At 42.0% G+C, this 20,376-nt stretch overlaps 1 long non-coding RNA gene across 1 annotated transcript; it reads left to right on the forward strand.

Annotated features, from left to right (window-relative positions):
* The first annotated feature begins 1,633 nt into the window (after nucleotides 1-1,633).
* On the forward strand, nucleotides 1,634-15,094 carry LOC143659559 (uncharacterized). The gene is made up of 3 exons (XR_013163608.1): nucleotides 1,634-1,746; nucleotides 5,758-5,856; nucleotides 14,517-15,094. It is a non-coding gene; the product is annotated as an uncharacterized LOC143659559 (long non-coding RNA).
* Nucleotides 15,095-20,376: the final 5,282 nt, after the last annotated feature.

The following is a 20,376-nucleotide window of genomic DNA, read 5'->3' on the forward strand; positions in this document are numbered from 1 at the left end:
CCCACACTGTCCAGTCAAAGGGCGGGGGGTGGGGGGGGCGAGAGGAGAATGAGAAGCCGAACAGCAACAGGCGTTCCCCTGGAGATGTTTATTTTACAATTCTAAAGAGCATCCCAGGGCGGGGCGACGGTGGCTCATTGGCAGAGTTTTCGCCTGCTATGCCAGAGACCTGGGTTTGATTCCGGGAGCCTGCCAGTGCCAAAAAAAAAAAAAAAAAAAGCCAAAAGCTTCCCAGATGCTGAGGCCCTGCCACACACCCTACTGTCCTCAGGGACCCCACCCCCTCCTCCCGTCCTCCTCCCTCTCTAGCAACAGTTACTGTTGCTGGCGCGGCTTGGAGGCCCCCGAGGCAGGGCACAGGCCTCCTTGACCCTCCCCATCTCACCAAAGCATTCAGTAGGGCGTGGTGGAACCCACCTCCCAAATGCCACCAGGATGACCGGCCGGAAGGGACCTCCCTTGAGCCCTGCACCGAGGTGGAGTGTTTATTTGGAAGTCAGGGAGCGGCACACACACAGCCGGGTGAGGTAACCAACACTTTCCACCCTAATTCAGCCAAGACGAGAGTTGTCAGGGATCAGCTCATAACTATAGCTTTGAACTCATCTGCACGGGCAGCTGTCTTTCCCCTTTGCCCACGTGGGCTTTCAGTTTCCCAGGTATTCCCACTTTAGCTTTCGCAAGACTTCAGCAGTTAACAATTGCAGTAGAAAAAGATGTGAAGCATTTTCAGCATGTTTTGCTCATTTGTTTCATAAATACTCCATAGTACTTAAAATAAATGCCAGGTACTGTTCCAAGAAGTTGATCCTCTAACCCTGACAGCATGCCGCTTTTCCTGCATTCAATCATTCAGTAAAATTAAACGGGGTATCTTCCAGGAAACCACAACTGGGCTAGGAACCAAAAAGCCTAAGATACTGTATTTTGCTCTCGTGGGTTTAGTTGGAGAGATCGACAAATGAAAAGCGCCCCCGCTCCAAAAAGCCATACCCAAACAAGCACGCCAGCAGCGTCGCCGGACGCCCGGCGGTCAGCATTCCTGGCCCCTTCGCAGCACAGCGCTGCCCGCAGCTTGCGGTCCGCTCGCCCGGAGGAGGACGCTGGGGTGGTGAGGCCGGCTGGGGTGGGGGCCGAGCAGGGTGGGCAGACCCTGGGGTCCTGTCTCCCTCCAGCTGGGCCCCAGGAGCGCCGTCCCCACGGTCAACCCCCAAAATGCACATCATTATGTGCCGTCGGACCCACGATTCCTCTCCTAGGAATTTAGCCAAGAGAAATGGTGTTCTCCTGATGTCCGTACTCGCCACGAAAAAAGAAAAGAAAAACCTGGAAGCAGCTCAGATGTGCAAAAGGACACACACTGGGCTGCATTCACGAAGTGGATGGAGTACAGCTCAGCGATCAGGGTGCCGGCGCCGCCGCCCTGGGTGACCGCGCCCGCGCACTGCGGGGAGAAGCCACACGCAGAGGACGCGCTGTCTGAGTCCCCGTCTTTCGAGTCCGAGAACCGACAAAAATGATCCACAGTGAAGGATGGAAGCAGCGGCTGCCTCGGGAGGTGGCGGATGGAGGTTGTTTCTGAAGGAGCGCGAGGGGACGCTGGGGGGGCGGAGCCACCTCATATCTCCGTGGGCGGCTGTCACACAGGCGCACGCGGTCCTTAGGCCATTCAACGAATGGCTGCGCGTCTCACTGTAAATTTTATCGAAAAAGGGTCAGCTAAATATGACTGTCCTGACGCCCACGGTAAGGGATAGCCCCCACACACACACACGCCTCTCCTCTTCCCTCGAGGAGGCCTCCCCGACGCTGGGGGACTCGGTGCACCGCGGAGGCCGCGGGTCCCAGCGGATCGGGCAGGAAGCCGAGCTGGGCTGGGGCTGGGCACGACTTGGGGCCACCTCGCCCCTGGCTGAGGAGGGGACCCTGGGACCGGGCTGGGGCCGCCACAGGCCGCGGGAAGACGCTCCTTCGGGGCAAAACTACATCAGGCGAGTACCTGCCTGGAGCAAGGGGGCAGGGGCTGAAAAATCCCCAGTAGTAGCCTCAGAGTAAAGATGGAGACGGCAACCTTTAAAGACACTGCGGAAGGGGCTGGAAGCTAACAAGAAGGGGGGGCGGGGAGGTTTTTGTTTTGTTTTTAACCAAAGTGTTGAGAGATAGAATGGGCTTTTAAAATAAGGAAGTCTAGGAAATCTCCCAGAAAGTAAAGCTATAAGGAGAGGAGATTTTTGTTACGAAATCGAGACATGAAGGATAAATCTAGGAGGTCCAGCCATCTCAAAGGAATAAAATCAAACATTACAGGCCACACTGGGTATTAGAAAATGCTAACACTGGTTTGAGCAGTAGCTTCAAACTTGTGAGCAATTAGTAATCAAATAGGAAGACAAAAGACAGTGTGTTGTTTTTTACTGGTAATGTCTCAAAGATGGCCTCTGACAACGTCTCCCTTTAAATCCTCCACTAAAAGTCATTCAAACATATACTGAAGCAATTTTTTTTTTTAATTCTAAGGAAAGGGGAATTTTAAAAGTCAAATTTTTTGTTTGGGTATAAAAAAGCAAAGAGAAAAAAAAATTGGAAAAAAGCAAAGAAGAAAATGCAAAAAAAGAATTACAGCTCAGCCTTAGGCAGGACAAACTATTATTGTGATAAAATGTACATAACATACGATTTATTAGTGGCATTTAGCACACTTGCAATGTTGTGCAATCATCACTATCTAATTCCAGAACATTTCCATCACCTCAAAAGGAAACTCCACACCCACTGAATCACGCCCTGTTCTCTCTTGTCCCCCACTCCGGGCAGCCATTAACCTGCTTTTTGTCTCTGTATTTTCCTACTTTGGATATTTCATGTAAGTGGAATCATACAATATACGGTTTTTGTGTACAGCATCTTTCCCTTAGCATAACGTTTTCAAGGTTCATTCATGTGGTAGCATGTATCAGTATACTAAGTTTTTTTAAAGGATGATATATTTTTTCAAATATTTATTAAGATAAACTATATAATCATAAAATTAATCACTTTTAAGTGAAAATTTCAGTGACGTTCAATGTTGGGCAACCACCATCTGTAGCAAGTTCCAAAAACATTTTTATCATGTCGTTCATTCTCCTGACTGAATTATTCCATTGTACGGACATACCAATTTTGTTTAGACCTTCATCTGCTGATGGGCATTTACGTTGTTTTCATCTTTTGGCTATTGTAAATAGTGCTGTGAAGATTCACGTGCAAATTTTTACACACCTGTTTCAATCCTTCTGAGTATGTACCTAGGAGTGGAATTGCTGGCTATTTGGCAATTCTATGTTTGATTTAGTGAAGAACACCAAACAAATTGTTTTTCCACAGCAGCTGCACCATTTTACATTCTCACCAGCAATGTGCTAGTGTCCTAATTTCTCCACATCCCCGCCTACACTTATGTTCAGTTTTTAAAATTAAAAGTCATCCTTCACAGTGTGAAGTGGTGTCTTATCGTGGTTTTGATTTGTATTTCCCTAACGGCTAATGATGTAAGTCATCTTTTCATGTACTTACTGGCCATTTGTGTATCTTGTTTTTTTAAAAAAATGTTACTGCGATATCTTCACACACCATGCAGTCCGTCCAAAGTATATCTTCACACACTTGTGTATTCATCACCATGATTATTTTTTAGAGCATTTGCATCACTCCAGAAAAAGAAATAAAAAGGAAAAACAGGACAAAACCACACATCCTTTACCCTTCCCTTTTGTTGGCCACTAATATTATAATCTACCCAGTTTTTTTAACCCCTTATTCACCCCCCATTATCTATTTATTGTTCTTGTTTTTTTACTCATCTGTCCATTCCCTGGATAAAGGGAGTGTCAGCCACAGGTTTTCACAATCACATGATCTCGTTGTAAAAGCTATAGAGTTAGACCATTGCCTTAAAGAATCAGGCTACTGGAATACAGTTCAACAGTTTCAGGTATTTCCTTTTAGCTAGTCTAATACACTAAAAATTAAAAAGGGATATCTATATAACGCATAAGAATAACGTCAAAAATAACCTCTGAACTTTATTTATCTCTCAGCCACTGAAACTTTATTTTGTCTCATTTTTCTCTTCCCCCTTTTGATTAAGAAGGCTTTCTCAATCCCATGATGCCAGGTCCCAGTTCATCTCTGGGAGTTCTGTCCCACATTGCCAGGGAGATTTTCACCCCTGGAAGTCAAGTCCCACAAAAGGGGGAAGGCCAAGTTGACTTAGAGAGAGAGGCCACATTTGAGCAACAAAAGAGGTTCTCTGGGGATGACTCATAGGCATAATAAAGTAGGTTTAGCTTCTCCTTTCAGGAATAAGTTTCATATGGGCAAGCCACAAGATCAAGGGCTCAGCCTATTAAATTGGTTGTCACCACTGCTTGTGAGAATATTTTCCCAAGTGGAGAAGTTTAATATTTCCTCCTTTCTCCCCAGTCTCTCAAGGGGGCTTTGCAAATACTTTTTTTTTCCTGCCCAAATTACTCTGGGATGTATTTAGGCCATCACATTAACCTAGTACAAACCAACAAGATAACACTCCCTATTCAAAATTCCATGTAACTATGGTGTTCAAATAACTGACCATACAAGTTAAATTACTGTGATACCAAAAATGTAAATTTTGCACCAAATATCTCTTCCTTTGGTCTCACAAAGAACTTAAAGCTTTGCCCTGTATTCTGATTTACCTCAGTCCTGTCCAGATCAGCTTCACTCATATCACTAGTTGAAATCTGATCACTTTTTCAATGTTTCTAACAGTTGCTATATGGGGTAATACTGACTTTCATAGCTTCAGAGCTCTAACTCTGAGGCTCAGTGTCACACAAATACCTGAAGTTCCAGGGAACGACTAGGTTATACACAAATAGCTCAGCATCTCGGAATTTAGAAATAAAAGTTACGACTCTGGAATAGATGTGACTGCTGTGGGAGTTTGCAATCTAGGAACCTTTACACTAGGCCTTAACCTGATAACCATGCTCTTGAATTCACTTCTCCAAGTTTGTATGGTATAGTCTGTATGAGTGAGGCATGGTAATATCTGTCTGTTTCTGATATTTCGTGCAATTTACTGTTCCTCTAGTTGCATGACTCACAGTCATGTATCTTCTTTGGAGAGATGTCTATTCGAGTCTTTTGCCCATTTTTTTTTTTTTAGTTGGGCTGTTTGACCTATTGCTGTTGAGTTGAAGGAGTTCCTTATGTTTTTTGGGTACTAAACCTTTACCTGATACATGATTTGCAAATATTTTTTCCATTCTGTGGGTTGTCTTTTTACTTTCTTGATACTATTGTTTGGTGCACAACATTTTTAAATTTTGATGAAATGCAATTTTTCTATTTTTTCTTTTGTTGCTAAGGAAAAGAGAATTTTAGAATTCAAGAAACAATGGTGAACAAATAACTCATTAAAACTTAAAGCTAGGGTGGGTAACGGTGGCTCAGTGGCAGAGTTTTCGCCCACTGTGCCGGGGACCCAGGTTCAATTCCCAGTGCCTGCCTATGCAAAAAAAACCCCAAAGAAACATTAACGCTAAATCTAAGTAATTCTTAATGCATCATGAAAAAAAAAAAACCAGCAATAGAGACCTAAAATCTCAGATAATGTAGGAAGTGGTAAGATGGGCAGGGGAAAATGAGGTGAAAGTACATTAAGATTTTTATGTTGTTGGGTGAAATATAAATATATATTGATTAACACTGTATGTGTAAATTTACCCATAGAAAGAACAAAAGATGAATCATAACTTTTAAACCATGAGACAAAATAAGTGGACAAAGAAAACTGGAATAATCTAGTCCATTTAATAGAGAAGAGAACTGGTAAGAAAAGAGAAAACATGGAAAGTAATTCTAAACATAAAAGTAATCATACTACATGCAAATATTCAACTTTTTTTTTTTTTTTTTTTCAGAGAAGGAAGGAAGGATAGAAGGAAGGGAAACATCTTTAAACATTTTCTTATTTTATTATATTTTGTTTGTTTGTTTGTTTGTTTTTTTTTACATGGGCTGGGGCCGGGAATCGAACCGGGGTCCTCCGGCATGGCAGGCAAGCACTCTTGCCCGCTGAGCCACCGCGGCCCGCCCCAAATATTCAACTTTTAAGAGATAGAGACTATCAGATTGTTGAGGCTTTGTAAATCCAACTTTATAATGTATATGATACACATAGAACATGATATTAAAAAGTTGAAAATAAAATTATTCTAAAAATCCAGTTCTTGGAAAGATGGAGTAAGCAAATTCAACCCTCTCTCTCCCACCGAATGCAACTGTGAACAGTGGACAGAATACATGGAGCAATTCCCTGGGGACTCTGAGAAGCCACTTGCAGCAGGCAGTTTGGGAAAGAACTTGAAGTATCCCTGAACTATCACTGAGTTTCCTGTTTTATTTTTCCTTTCGTATCTCCCAGCCTGCACGCAAAGGCAGTCGGAAACCCACAACCACATAAACAGAAAGAGATCCAGAAGAAGTCCTCATTTTTAGTCCAAGTGGTCCTATGGATAAGAAAATGAGGAAAATCCCGTTTCCTTGTTTTTTTTGTCTGTTTGTAACATTCCCTCCCACCCCAACCCCAGGGAAGCACCAAGAGACAGGCGGGCACCTAACCTTCCAAGTAGGGGGACTCTCTGACAAGCCCTGTGGTCACAGGAATGTGAGGTAAATTCCCCTGCTTTTTTCCCTCTATATCCTCCTGTCATTTGGCCCTGGAGGCAGAATCACTGGAGGCGTGTGAAACAGAGGGGATAACCAAAGCCTCGGGTTTCCAGACAGGAAACCAGAAGAGAGAACTCCTCGGAACTGGAAAGTGTTAGGGAGGCCAAGGAGAGGAAGGAGATCATGAGAGAGCTCCCCTAAAGTGGGTGAGAACTCCTGGCGTCACCCCCAAGTTGTGGGTGAGAAAGCCTACCAAATGCTCTGAGAACGAAGCTATAGGGTCTGCCATGACCGAGTCCCAGATTGGCCACTCAGGAGCACACCCAGGAAATAAGGAGTACACACAGGAAATAAGGAGCACACACAGGAAATAAGGAGCACACACAGGAAATAAGGAGCACACCCAGGAAATAAGGAACACACCCAGGAAATAAGGAATACACCCAGGAAATAAGGAGCACACCCAGGAAATAAGGAGCACACCCAGGAAATAAGGAATACACCCAGGAAATAAGGAGCACACACAGGAAATAAGGAGCACACACAGGAAATAAGGAGCACACACAGGAAATAGCGAAATAGTACTGTGGGGCTTTTGAAAACTGAACTGACATTGAGACCACAGTCCTTTGGTGGGTAGGAAATTTTAGCCTGAAACTAACCAGGTTGATTTTCTGCTTAAAAAGCAAACAAATGATTCCCGGTGCCTGCCCATGTTAAAAAAAAAAAAAGCAAAACAAAATTTAAACAAAATCCAAGTCTAACAATATTCAGAAGGCCCGAGATACAATCCAAAATTGCTTAACATATGAAAAACTGCAACATCTCACAAGGAAAAAGACAACAGATGCTAACTCCAAGATGACACAAATGTTGAAATAATCAAAGACTTTAAAGAGAATATAACCATGCCCCCAAAAACATAAAAGTGAAAATTCTTGAAATAAATGGAAAGATTCTCAGCAGAGAAATAAAAGGTAAAAAAGAACAAAATGGAAATTTTAGAAGTGAAAAATATAATAACCGAAATTTAAAAACTCACTGGATGAGCCTAATAGCAGAATGGAGATGGTGGGGGGGGATGTCAATGAATCTGAAGATAAATCAATAGAAATCATCCAATTTGAACAAAAGACAGAAAATGATCAAAACAAATGAAGAGAGCCTCTAAATGCTTTGGGATAATACCAAAACGTCTATTTGTGTCATTGTATTTCCAATAGGAGAGGAGAAAGAGTGTGGTACAAAAAAAAATTTTGAAGAAATGATGGTTGACACTTCTCAACTTCGGTAAAAACAAAAATAGACTCTAAAAGGGCTCAAATGCATCATCAAACTTCTGAATTTTTCAATTTTATACCAAATATAGAAGCAACAAAAGAAAGAATGGATAAATTGAACTTCATCAATGTGAAAAACCTTTGTGCCTCAAAGAACATTATCAAGAAAGTGAAAAGACAACCTACAGAATGGTAGAAAATATTGGAAAACCATGTAGCTAATGAGGATTTAATATCCAGAATACATAAAGAACTCCTACCACTCCACACCAATGAAAAAGGCAAACAATCAAATTATAAAATGGGCCAAGGATTTGAATAGCCATTTCTCCAAAGAAGATATTTAAATGGCCAATAAGCATATGAAAATATACTCCACATCATTAGAATTAAAGAAATGCAAATTAAAACTCCAATGAGATACCATTTCACACCTGCTAGGATGGCTACTATTTTAAAAAATGGGAAAAAAAAGTGTTTACAAGGATGTGGAAAAATATGTATCCTCATATATCCTTGGTGGGGATGTAAAATGGTGCAGCCATTGTGGGAAACTGGCAGTTTCTCAGAAGGTTAAACATAGAATTACCATATAACCCATCAATTAGATTCTTAGGTATATTCCCAAAAGAACTGAAAGCAGGAACTCAGACAGATATATGTGCACCAATGTTCATTGCAGCATTATTAACATTAGCCAAAAGGTCGAAGCAACCTAAGCGTCCATCGACAAACAAAAGAATTAACAAACTACAGGATATTGACACAATGGGATATTATTCACCTGTAAAAAGAAGTGAAGTGCTGATACAGGCTACAACATGGTTGAACCTTTAAGACATGTTGAGTGAAACTTGAGACACAGAAGGACAAAGACAGTATAAATTCTCCTATATGAAATACTTGAATTAAACCAATTAATAGACACAGAAAACAAAATAATGGTTACCGGGGTGGGGGAGGGGAAATGGGGAATTATTGCTACATAAGTACGAGTTTTGGTTTGGGATGGTGAAAATGGTTTGGAAATAGATAGCAGTGAAAGTTACACAGTATTGTCAAAGAATTGTCCACTTAAGGCACTTAAAATAATTTCTATGTTATATGTGTCTTAACACAATTAAAAATAAATTAATTAATTATATTTAAAAATTAAAAACAGAGGTAGCAAAGCCTGTAAGGGACTAAGATAACTAGGCAAAAATTAACCAATGATGTAAAAGACTTGAACAATGAGAACCAAAAAAATATTGCTGAAAGAAATTAAAGAGACCTAAATAAATGAAAAGCTATCCCATGTTCAGGGATTGGAAGACAATTTTGTTAAGATGTCAATACTACATAAAACAATTTACAGATTTAACACAATTCCAGTCAAAATCCCAGCAGCTTTTTTTCCCAGAAAAACATCATTAAATTTACATGGAATAACAAGAGACCCTAAACAGCCTAAAATATTTTGAAAATGAAGACAGTTAGGGGACTTACACTTCCCAATTTCAAAACTTATTACAGTAGTAATCAAAACAGTGTGGTACTGACACAAAGACAAATAAATCAATGGAATAGAATTGAGAGTTCAGAAAACCCTCATATTTATAGTCAATTGATTTTCAACAAAGGTACCAAGTCCATTCAACAGGGAAAGAATAGTCTCTTCAATAAATGTTATTGGAAAACTGGATATCCATATGCAAAAGAATGAAATTGGACCCTTACCTTACACATCCACGAAAATTAACTCAAAATGGACCCACAATCTAAATATAAGAACTAAACTTTAAAACTCAGAAAAACACATAGGGAAAAAACCTTGTACTAGGCAATGGTTTCTTCTATATGACAACAAAGAATGAGCAACACAATAAAAGCAAAAAATAGATTAAATGGACTTTATCAAAATGAAAAACTTTCATGCATCAAAGGATATTATCAAGGGAATGAAAAAACCTACAGAATGGGAGAAAACATTTCAAAATAATATATCTGATATGGATTTAATATATAGCATAAAGAACTCCTGCAACTCAACAACAAAAAGGCAAATAATCCAGTTTGAAAACTGGACAAAGGAAAGAAAATCATTACCCTCCCCCTACATGGGATATGACACTTAAGGGTGAAAATCTCCCTACCAATGTGGGGTGGGACCCCCGGGAATGAGTCTGGCCCTGGCATTATGGGATCAACAATGCCTTCTGGACCAGAAGTGGGGAAAGAAGTGTAATTAAAATATGGCATCAGGGTGGGCCACAGTAGCTCAGCAGGCAGAGTTCTCGCTTGCCAAGCTGGAGACCTGGGTTCAATTCCCGGTGCCCACCCATGCAAAAAAATAAAATAAAAATAAGGCATCAGTGGCCAGCAGAGATCAAATGTAGTCAAAAAGCTATTCTGGAGGCTACTTTTATGTAAGCTTCAGTTAGACAGTGCTAATTGCCCTGGTTTGCTAAACCCCAACCAACATCCCTCTTGTTGACTCTTTACACCTAAGGCTCAAACTGAGATTCTATAAAGGTTTTGTGCACTTAAGTTTTCTTTCCTGGAACCTATAATTCCGGCGGGTTTCTAGGTCAGATAAATCCTGAAACCCAGAGGGACCAGCCTTTCCAAGATTATCAGTTAAGAATACCCCGCTAACCTTTAGTGTCAACGGTCCTTCTCAACGTGAAAAAGTCAAAACAGGCATTGCCCAAAGATCCCTATAGATTGGGAGAAGGATCAAATGAGGAGGAGGTAGAACAGGGAAAATAGATTTAACAAATGAGTATGTTTGTTAAAAATACCACTGAATCACTAAATTAATATTCCTTCTAGCCCCCAGAGTTTTGGAGTAGCTAGAAGGAAAACGTCTGAGACAGTGGAATGGCAGACCATGACAAACTCTGGAATCTGTTCTGTAACTACTTGTTGAAGTAGGCTTTGAAAACTATTGCTTTTTTCTTTCTTTGCTTTGTATATATGCCATATTTTTTTAAAAAAACCTTTAAAAAAAGAAAAATGAACAAAGAACTTAAATAGACGTCTTTCGAAGAAGATATACAAATGGCCAATAAACACATTAAAGATCCTCAACATCATTAGCCATTAGAGAAATGCAAATTAAAGCCATAGTGAGACACCACTTCACACCCACTAGAATGACTGTTATTAAAATATTGGAAAATAGCAAGTATTGGTAAATATAGAGAAACAGGAAACCCCATACTTTGCTGATGGAAATGTAAAATTCTACAGTCACTGTGGGAAACAGTTTGGCAGTGCCTAAGAAAGTTAAATATAAAGTTACCATATGACCTGGCAGTCCCACTTCTAGTATATACCCTAAAGAATTGAAAGCAAGAAATTGAAAAAAATACCTGCACACCAATACTCATAGCAGCATTATTCACAAGAGTCAAAAGCTGGAAGCAACCCAATTGTCCATAAGCAGATGAATGGATAAAAAAATGTGATATATACATACCTGGAATATTATTTAGCCATGAAAAAGTAACAAAGTTCTAATACATGCTATAACACGACAAAAACCTTGAAGACATCACATTGAGTGAAATAAGCCAGACACAAAAGACAAATATTGTATGATTTTACTTAAATGAAATACCTAGAATAAGCAAATAGAGACAGAAAGTATGTTACAGATTTCTAAGGCCTGTGGAATAGGGGAGGAAAAGGGGAAATTATTGCTTAATGGGTACAGAGTTTCTCTTTGGGGTGATGAGAACATTTTGGTAATGGACGGTGGTGTTGGTAGCACAATATTCTGAATGTAATTAATGTCACTGAATTGTATACACGAAAAGTGGTTGGTTGAGTTTCCTAGCTGCTAAAACAAATACCATTCAATGGGTTGACTTAACAACAGGAATTACATTGCTCGTTGGTTTCAGAGGCTAGAAGGCTTGCTTCCTCCTGGGGTTGGATCTTCTGACTAGTCGAGCAATCTTTGGGGTTCCTTAAGTTTTCCATCACACAACAATGCACATGGCAGCATCTTTTCCTTGCTCTTCTGAATTCCACTGACTTCCAGCTTCTCCCATGGCTTCTTTTCTTTATGTGCCCAGTTTCCTTTGTTTATAAGGTCTTCAGCCTTATTGGATTAAGGTCCACCCTCGTTCAGTTTGGGCAGGCACACCTTAACTAACAACATCTTCAAAGGTCCTATTTACAAATGGGTTCACACCCAGAGGACCAGGGGCTGGGACCTGAATATATGTTTTGTGGGGGACATGATTCTATCCCCAAAAGTGACCGAAATGGAAAATTTTTTATATCACATTGGCACAATAGCAATTAAACAAAAAAAGAGGAACAAACAGGAAATAAATAATCAGATGGTAACCCTAAATCCAAATATACAAGTAATCACATGAGATGTAAATGATCTACAAATGCCGATTAAAATACAGAGATTATCAGAATTTTTTCAAAAAAGAGCCAACCGTATGTGGCCTATAGGGAACCCACCTTAAATATTATAATATAGGTAGTTTAAAAATAAAAGACTGGAAAAGGACGTCCATGCAAACAAAAATCAAAAGAAACTTGCAGTGCCTATTTTTATATCAAAGTTCAGAGCAAAGATCATTAGCTGGAATAAATGGGACCTTGCATTATAGTAAAAAGAGTCTACGTGCCACACAGACATAAGAATCCCAAGTGATAAATCCTAACCACAGAACCTAAAAATGCATGAAGCAAAAGGTAACTGAACTGAAAAAAGAAATGGACAAATCCACAACGGTTATTGGAGACATCCATGTTCTCACTGACAAAGCAAGTTGGCAGGGCATCAGCAAGGATATGGAGGCCTGAGCACCACCACCAAGCAACTGGATCTAACTGACACTTATAGAACACTTCACCAAACAAATATACTTTTTTTTTCAAGTGCATATAGAGCATTCACCAAGATAGACAATATCCTGGATTGTAAAGCATACCTTAGGAAATTTAAAAGAATTAAAATTATATAAAATGTGTCCTCTGACCATAAGGGAATTAAACTGGAAATTAATAACAGAAAAATAATTAGAAAATCTCCAAGCATTTGGAAATTAAGCAGCACATCTAAATAATCCATGGATCAAAGATACAGTCTCCAGGGAAATTAGAAAATTTTTTGAACTAAAGCAAAATGAGAACACAATACATCAAAGCCTAGGAAAGAAGTTAAAGTTGTGCTTAGAGAGATATTTATAGCATTAAATGCTTATATTATAAAAATATGAACAAGATATGCCAGATAAATACCAACAACAAAAAAAGTAGGGGTAGTGAAATTAATATAATATAAAATTAAATACAATTCAAGGCTAAAAGTACTCAATAGAAAAAAGAGGCATGTTTTATTAAGCTAATAGTTCATGAAAACCTACGATATATGCCAGGCACAACATTCATATGAGTTAGGTGATATTATTATCTCCATTTTGTAGAGAGAGAAACTGAGGACAGAGATGTAAAGAAAGGGATAGAATCAAGATTTGAACTCAAAACGTGTACACTTAATTGCTATACTCTAGGTTATATAAGTTACATCATTGACTTCTGTACATCTAACACCATCGTTTCAAAAATATACAAGGTAAAAACTATTAGAGATGCAGAATGATAAACTAAAACCTTAGAGAGCAGCTTTAGCATACCTGTTTTAATAAGCCAATGACTCAAGTAAAAAAAAAAAAAAGGATAAGTACAGGGGTTTTAAATGACACAATTAGCGAGATATATAAAGACATATAGAGTAAACTTTGTACCCAACTAAGAGAGAGCATTCAATCTTGGGAGACATACATGAACCAGTCACAAAAACTATATTAGGACACACAAAAAATCCAAAAAGCAGAACACACAGACTTATAGTCTGAATAAAATAAATAGTAAAATTAGAAATTTACCAAAGGTATAGCCAGAAAATCATCTTATTAAAAAATTTTTAATAGTCTTTGAGATAATTCTTAGATTAAAGAAGAAATTAAAGCTGAAATTAGAAGCTAATTATAAATGGATTAAAAGCTAGATAATACATTTGGGATGTGTGCAAAGTGTTACTCAGAGAGCAGTTATATCTTCATTATGAAACAAGAAAGAAAGACAATAAATAAATAAAATTAATCATGCATTTAGTTTTAGAAAAGTTAGAGGAAACGTTTGAAAAGAATCAAGCAACAAAATGAACACAAAGAATGTAAGGGGAAGGAATTAAAGGTCAAGGCAGAAAATGATGTAGAAATGGCAAAGAATAGCGTTGATTAATAAGACGAAAAGCTGGTTTTTTGAAAAGCCCAGTAAAATAGACAAACATTTTAACACATTTATGGAAAATAATAAAACACATAAACCACTTCAGGAATGAGAAACTGAGACTTTGAAAATGATCCTGGGGACGCAGGCGAGGTGGCTCTGCTCATCTTGGCTAGGACAGCCCACAGGCTAGGGGAGCTGTGGCCCAAAGCTGGCTGTGGGTTGATCTGGGCAGGTCTCAGCTGGGATGACTGAAGCAATTCACCTCTGCTCCACCTGTCTCTCCTCCTCCAGGTGACATGCCCAGATGTGCCTCTATGGAAACGGCAGAGCACACAAGACTGTAAATGGAAACATCCAAGGCCTATGCTCAGAAACGGTGGACTGTCAATCACTTCCACCTCACTTTATTGGCCAAAGCGAGTCACCTGTCAAAGGATGCAGCCACTGAGCGGCTCAAAGCAGCGGGGCCACGAATACAACTGGGAGACAATAGAGAGGAAGGAAAATGACCCACTTTATGATGACAGTGGTTGCATCTGAAGAGGAAGGAAGGGGAATAGGAATAAATAGAGAGGAGGTAGACTGGAGGGACCCATCGTGTTCAATCAAAAAGAGAGATGGTCCAAAACACAGAAAAACGTCAAAAATTAACTTTCAGTGATGGATACATGGTATGTAACTTTCAGTGATGGATACATGGTATGTAACTTTCAGTGATGGATAATGGGTATGGTATTGATGCTTGTTACTGAAACTCTGTGCTTTTCTGTATGTTTGACATTTTATCTGTTAATAAAGAAAAGAAAAAATGTTTCCCAGTCATCCAAATAGGGGGTAGTCATGACCCTGATGCTCAAACCTGACAAGAATAATGCAAAAAGTGAAATGAAACAAAAACTAGAGGTCAGTTTTATTTACTAAAAGAGGCACACACAGGCAAAAAAAAAAAAAAAAAAAAAATCCAAATAAAATACTAGCAAAATGAATCCAGAGGTTTATCAGAAGAAAGATACTTTTATCAACCCACAAATGTAAGGATGGTGAGCATTAGGGAAACTGTGACCGCGGCTCACCACACTTACAGATTAAAGGAGAAAAACAGGTGGTTCTAAAAGACAAAAATCTGCCTGGCATAAGCATAAAACTTGTAAAAGGTAAATAACAAGCCAGCAAAAAATATTCATAACACATTTCAGAAAAAAAGACTGATTTCCTGAGTATATGTATTCTCGTGAATCAATTTGAAAAGACCAACAATTCAATACAAAAATATACAAAGCAGGCAGGCCACGGTGGCTCAGTGGCAGAGTTCTCGCCTGCCATGCCGGAGACCTGGGTTCGATCTCCTGGTACCTGCCCATGTGGAAAAAAAAATAATAATAAATATATATATATTTGTGTGTATATATATATATATACACAAAGCATGTGAACGTCAGTTTCAAGAAAAGGGAATACAAATGGTTCTTAAGCATATGAAAAAATGCCTGATACACTCATAACTAGAGAAATGCAAACTGGAACTTTCCTGAAAGATCTGGTTTCTAAATACTGTTGTTGAACAACAAAAAAAGGTGTTCTTAGAGAAACGGCTGATTCTAGGGTGGGTGGTGCGGGTGGAGTACAGAGAAATACAAAACAAGCCTGATGCAATTTTGGAGTGTCAGGAAGTAAGGAAGAGGGAGAAAAAAAAAAACAGTGGGGTACGTCAAAGATAAACAAGTGTCAAACAGACGGAGCTCCTAATGGCCAAAGCTGGAACTAACTGATCAACAGAATGAATTATGATACAGGAATTGAACAGGGAAGTATTCTGTATCCGAGGAGGACGATGTTTGCAACCTACTGCCAAATGTTCAGAAAACAGATGCAGAGAGAGAGCCATGACTAGCAGATATGATGACACAGTGAAGATGGCAAGATGTTAACACTGGCAGATCTAGGTATCAGGGGGGTGGGTGCAGGGGTGTGCTGGAGACCTCTGTATGGGGTTTGTACTATTTTTGCAACTGTCCCGTAAGTTTGAAATTATTTTAAAATAAGAAGTTAAATAAATAAATAGTGATAGTATTGAATTACAACCCAAAAAAACCTTAAAAAAAAAAAAAAGAAAGAATGAAAAAACAGAGAAGGGGAAATCTTCCTTACAAAAGGAAGGTAAAAGGAACGAGAGAACTAGAACGATCACCATTAGACAACCACAGCCATCATCACTATAGGCAAGACCCTCTAATGAATCTAAAATTAGTAGGTGGAATAGAGGACATCTGAATAGTTTCAAAGGATCTCCTTTAAAAAATGTGGACACCGTGGTTGGTGGTTTGAACACATGGCCACACATTCTTTGCGGCTCCTCCCTCCAGAAGCTGTAGCTTAATGGCCCTGCTCTGGGGTGGGGGCTGGACTTCGCCCCCCAGCTCTGCGGCCTGGCGTGCGGAAAAGGGAGAAACAGTAACCCCGCATTGGAGGAAAGGACCAGTGTCAACTCCCCAGCAGTAAGTGCTGCTGCCGCCACCTGCCTGCAGGTCTAATGCATGAAAAAGGCCCAGCACCTCTGCCGTACTCGTCACAAGGAATCAGCAGCCAAACCCAAGCCAAGGGACATTCTACAGGATACCTGGCTAGTGCTCTGCAAAAGTGTCAAGGTTCTGAAAGACAAAGAATGACCGAGAAATGGCTCCAGATGGCAGGAGACCACAGAGGCACAACCACCAGATGCAGCGTCGGACAGGGATGGGATCCTGGAACACGGAAAGGCTGTGAGTGGAAACGCTGTTTCCATGCCCAGTAGAGTCGGCCGTGCAGTCAGGGTGCCGCCCTAGTGACAGTTCTTAGGTCTGACCGACATCCGTGATCATGAAAGGGGCTAACGTCAACACAGCTTGGTGCCAGGTCTGGGGGATCGCTTTATTATCTTCGTTCCCCAAACCTTCCCCCTACCCTGAGACAAACTGCCTAGAAGTGAAATGGTGGCAGTCCCGGGTTACCCCTGCAGTGTAGTGAGCAGAAGCAAAGGGACTGGGAGCCATCAAAAGGTCCCCCGGTCCCTGGAGACTCTTTAAATGAGTGTCACCTTCCTCAACAGCACAAGCATCCCCTGCCCTCCCTGGGAACCCCTGGCCTCCCTGGGGACCCCTGGCCTCCCTGGGGACCCCTGGCCTCTCTCTTCCACCCATTCTCACCCCAGCAGCAGCCCCAGCACCATGGGGAGGACCTTCCTCGCCATGCTGGTGGGGAAGTCCGCACACCCAGGGCTAGATGAGGAGGCTGGGACTGGGACAGTAGGGGACAATGGCTGAGACCCCCCCTCCATGAAGGTCGATAGAGAAGCTCCGGGTCTGCAGAAACCTCCCGGTACAGGCTCGCTGTCTCCTTTTGTGTAAAAAGGGACAGCAACAGTCCACCCCCCAGCCTGCTGAAGAGAAGAAGGCGTGAATGAGCCCGACTGGGTCTGCCATGGGACACGGGTCCTCTTCCCCAGCAGGAACTGCCCTGCAGGACTGACACTGCTGTCCTCCATCTGCCTCAGGTCAGCAGCTTCCAGGGGGACAGGAGCAGACTGAGTCTTCTTGGGGCCTCCAACACCCAGCCTGGGCCCAGCCAGATGCACAAGCAATACAGCTTAACTTGAGGCCCTGCCCTCAGAGGAAATATAGATCGAGTCTGAGAAGGGAAGGGGAGGGACAAAGGCCTCTCCTGGGCCACCCTCAAAATCAAGCTCAGGGCCTGCTCCTTCTTCAGGGGTCTCCAGCCCAGGGCTGCCACCCGCCCCTGCCCAGCTTGCTCCCAGACCTGGCGGCTGCTTCTGGCTAGCCCTCACCCTCACCCCTACATCCGATCCGGAGATCTCACCTCCGAAATCTCTCGCATCCTTGGCAGACCCACCACCCTGTCATCAGGGCCCCATCATCTCCCCTGCTGACCTCCGCCTCCAAAATCCCCCTCCACATCAGAGCCAGGGCTGAGCAGGTCAGGTCCGAGCCCCAGGCTGCATATTCCAGGCTCCCACAGACTTCCTATGGGACAAGCAACCCTGAAGTCCGGTGCCCTTGCACGTGGCCCCCTGAAGTGTGATGCTCCTATAGGGAGCCCCTTAAGGTTTATTACTGAATGTAACAAAAGTCAGCCCAGAACACGCTCACTCTCCTAAGCCTACCTGCCCTAGTTTGAATACTATAAAACACTGAACGGTTCCCCAGTCCGGAGAGACAAATTTAAGGCCCATTGGCCTTCGGAACTCCGAGATTTGCGCTTAGCAATAAACTTCTTTTTCTCTTTTTTGTGCTTAGCAATAAACTCTTTTCTCTTTGAAACCCTAGTGTCACAGAATTGGCTCTTTCATGTGCATCAGGCAGAGAACCGATTGATTGCACTTATTTCCAGCCAACCCAGAATATTTCCTTTGTGCTCCCACCCCCACCTCACGCTCTCCCACCCAGGCAAGCTCTGATCTGATTTCTGTCCCCAAGGCTTAGTTCTGCTACCCTTTTCACCTGCTGATGGGTGTTTGGTGGTTTTCAGTTTGGGGCTACTGAGAATAAAGCTGCCGTGAACATGAGATCCGATGTGCGCTTTCATTTCTCTTGGGTCTACACCTAGGAGTAAAATGGTAAAATGGTAGGCGTTAAGTCTAACTTTTTAAGAAACTGCCCAACTCCCTTCCAAAGTGGTGGCACATTTTCTACCCCTCTCCACAGGGTACAAAAGTTCCAGATGCCCTCTACCCTCAGTAATATCTGCTGGTATCTGTTTTCGTTTTGGATATTTTGGAGGCCACGTCAGTAGGTGTGTACTAGCAGTAGCTCATGGTTTTAATGTACATTCCTAGATGTCTAATGATTTTGAACACTTTACTTATGCTTATAGGATATTCATACCTCTTCTTTGGTGAACTTTCTATTCAAATCTTTTTTTTTTGACTTTTACAAAAGAGGATTTATGAGGTTAAAAATTTACAGTTTTAAGGCTGTTAAATTTAGACACCAACAAGAGGATACTTTCTTGGAGGAAAGGCAGCATCTGTGTTCCTCTGTCACATGGGAAGGTACATGGTGACGTCTGCTGGCCCTTTGTTCATGGGTTTCATTGCTTTCAGCTCCTGATTCCAGTGGCTCTATTCAAATCTTTTGGCCCATTTTAAGAAGTAGGTTGTTTCTTTCTTATTATTGAGTCATGGGTCAGAGCTATGCTTTTAATAACAGAGATCAGAAGCAGGCCCTCCCCCAAGGCATTTGGAGTAAAACTGAACCCTCCACAACCTGGCCTTGCCCTTTCTCCAACCTGTCCCCTGTCCCTGCCCCCTGACTCGGTCCTTTTAGTATCCAGGCCGCCTGGCCCTCCTCTGACCCAGCCAAGCGTCCGCTATCATGAATCAGCTCATTCAGGAGTCCCTGGACTTGTTTAGTGTCATACACTCCCCCTCAAACAAAATCAAAAACAAAGACAAAACCAAAAGAACTGGAGCTTCCCATGACTTGTTCACTGTCGCTCCCTGGGCTTCTAGCACCATTGTTGAATGAATGAATGAATGAATGCATGACTCAATGCCTTTTAGTTGGGTGGAGAAGTCAGGGAGGGCTTCTCTGAAGAAGAATAAGGAGGAGTTAATTAGGAAAGGAGGGGAAGGAGCATTCCAGATACAGGGGTGGCACTATAAAGGCCTCATGGCAGGTTTGTTCAAAAACTGTCAGAAGGTGGGGGTGGGGGGAGGGGCGTGGGGGGGGGAACCTGGCAGGAGAAGCAAGAGGTTCTGTTTCCAGTCTCTATACCAAGACCTCAAGCCAGATGGGAAACTCCTAAGGTATTGGAAGGGAAGCAAGCCAGGGTTAGGAGTGACCAGGATTTGTGATTTAAGGATCCTTCTGGCTGCCGAGAGGAAGTTTAGAACCTCTGAAAGACACCCCACTACTGTCCAGGGAAACGGCAGGGGGTGGTTGGGATCGAGTGGAGCCGTGGAGATGGAGGGAAGTGGATGACATCAGAGAAGGCTTTCGGAGGTGCAGATGGGCGGCCTCTGTGACCGACAGTGGAGGCTGAGCAGGGGCGAGGAGACGCCGCCCCTACCCCCAGATCTCTGGCTTATGAACTAGAAGGACGGGGGCCCTTCCCCAGAGGCCCAGGCGCAGGACGAATGTCACTCGCTGGGTGCCGG

This window comes from Tamandua tetradactyla, chromosome 16 (genome assembly GCF_023851605.1).
Source record: "Tamandua tetradactyla isolate mTamTet1 chromosome 16, mTamTet1.pri, whole genome shotgun sequence".
In the NCBI taxonomy this organism is placed as follows: Eukaryota; Metazoa; Chordata; class Mammalia; order Pilosa; family Myrmecophagidae; genus Tamandua; species Tamandua tetradactyla.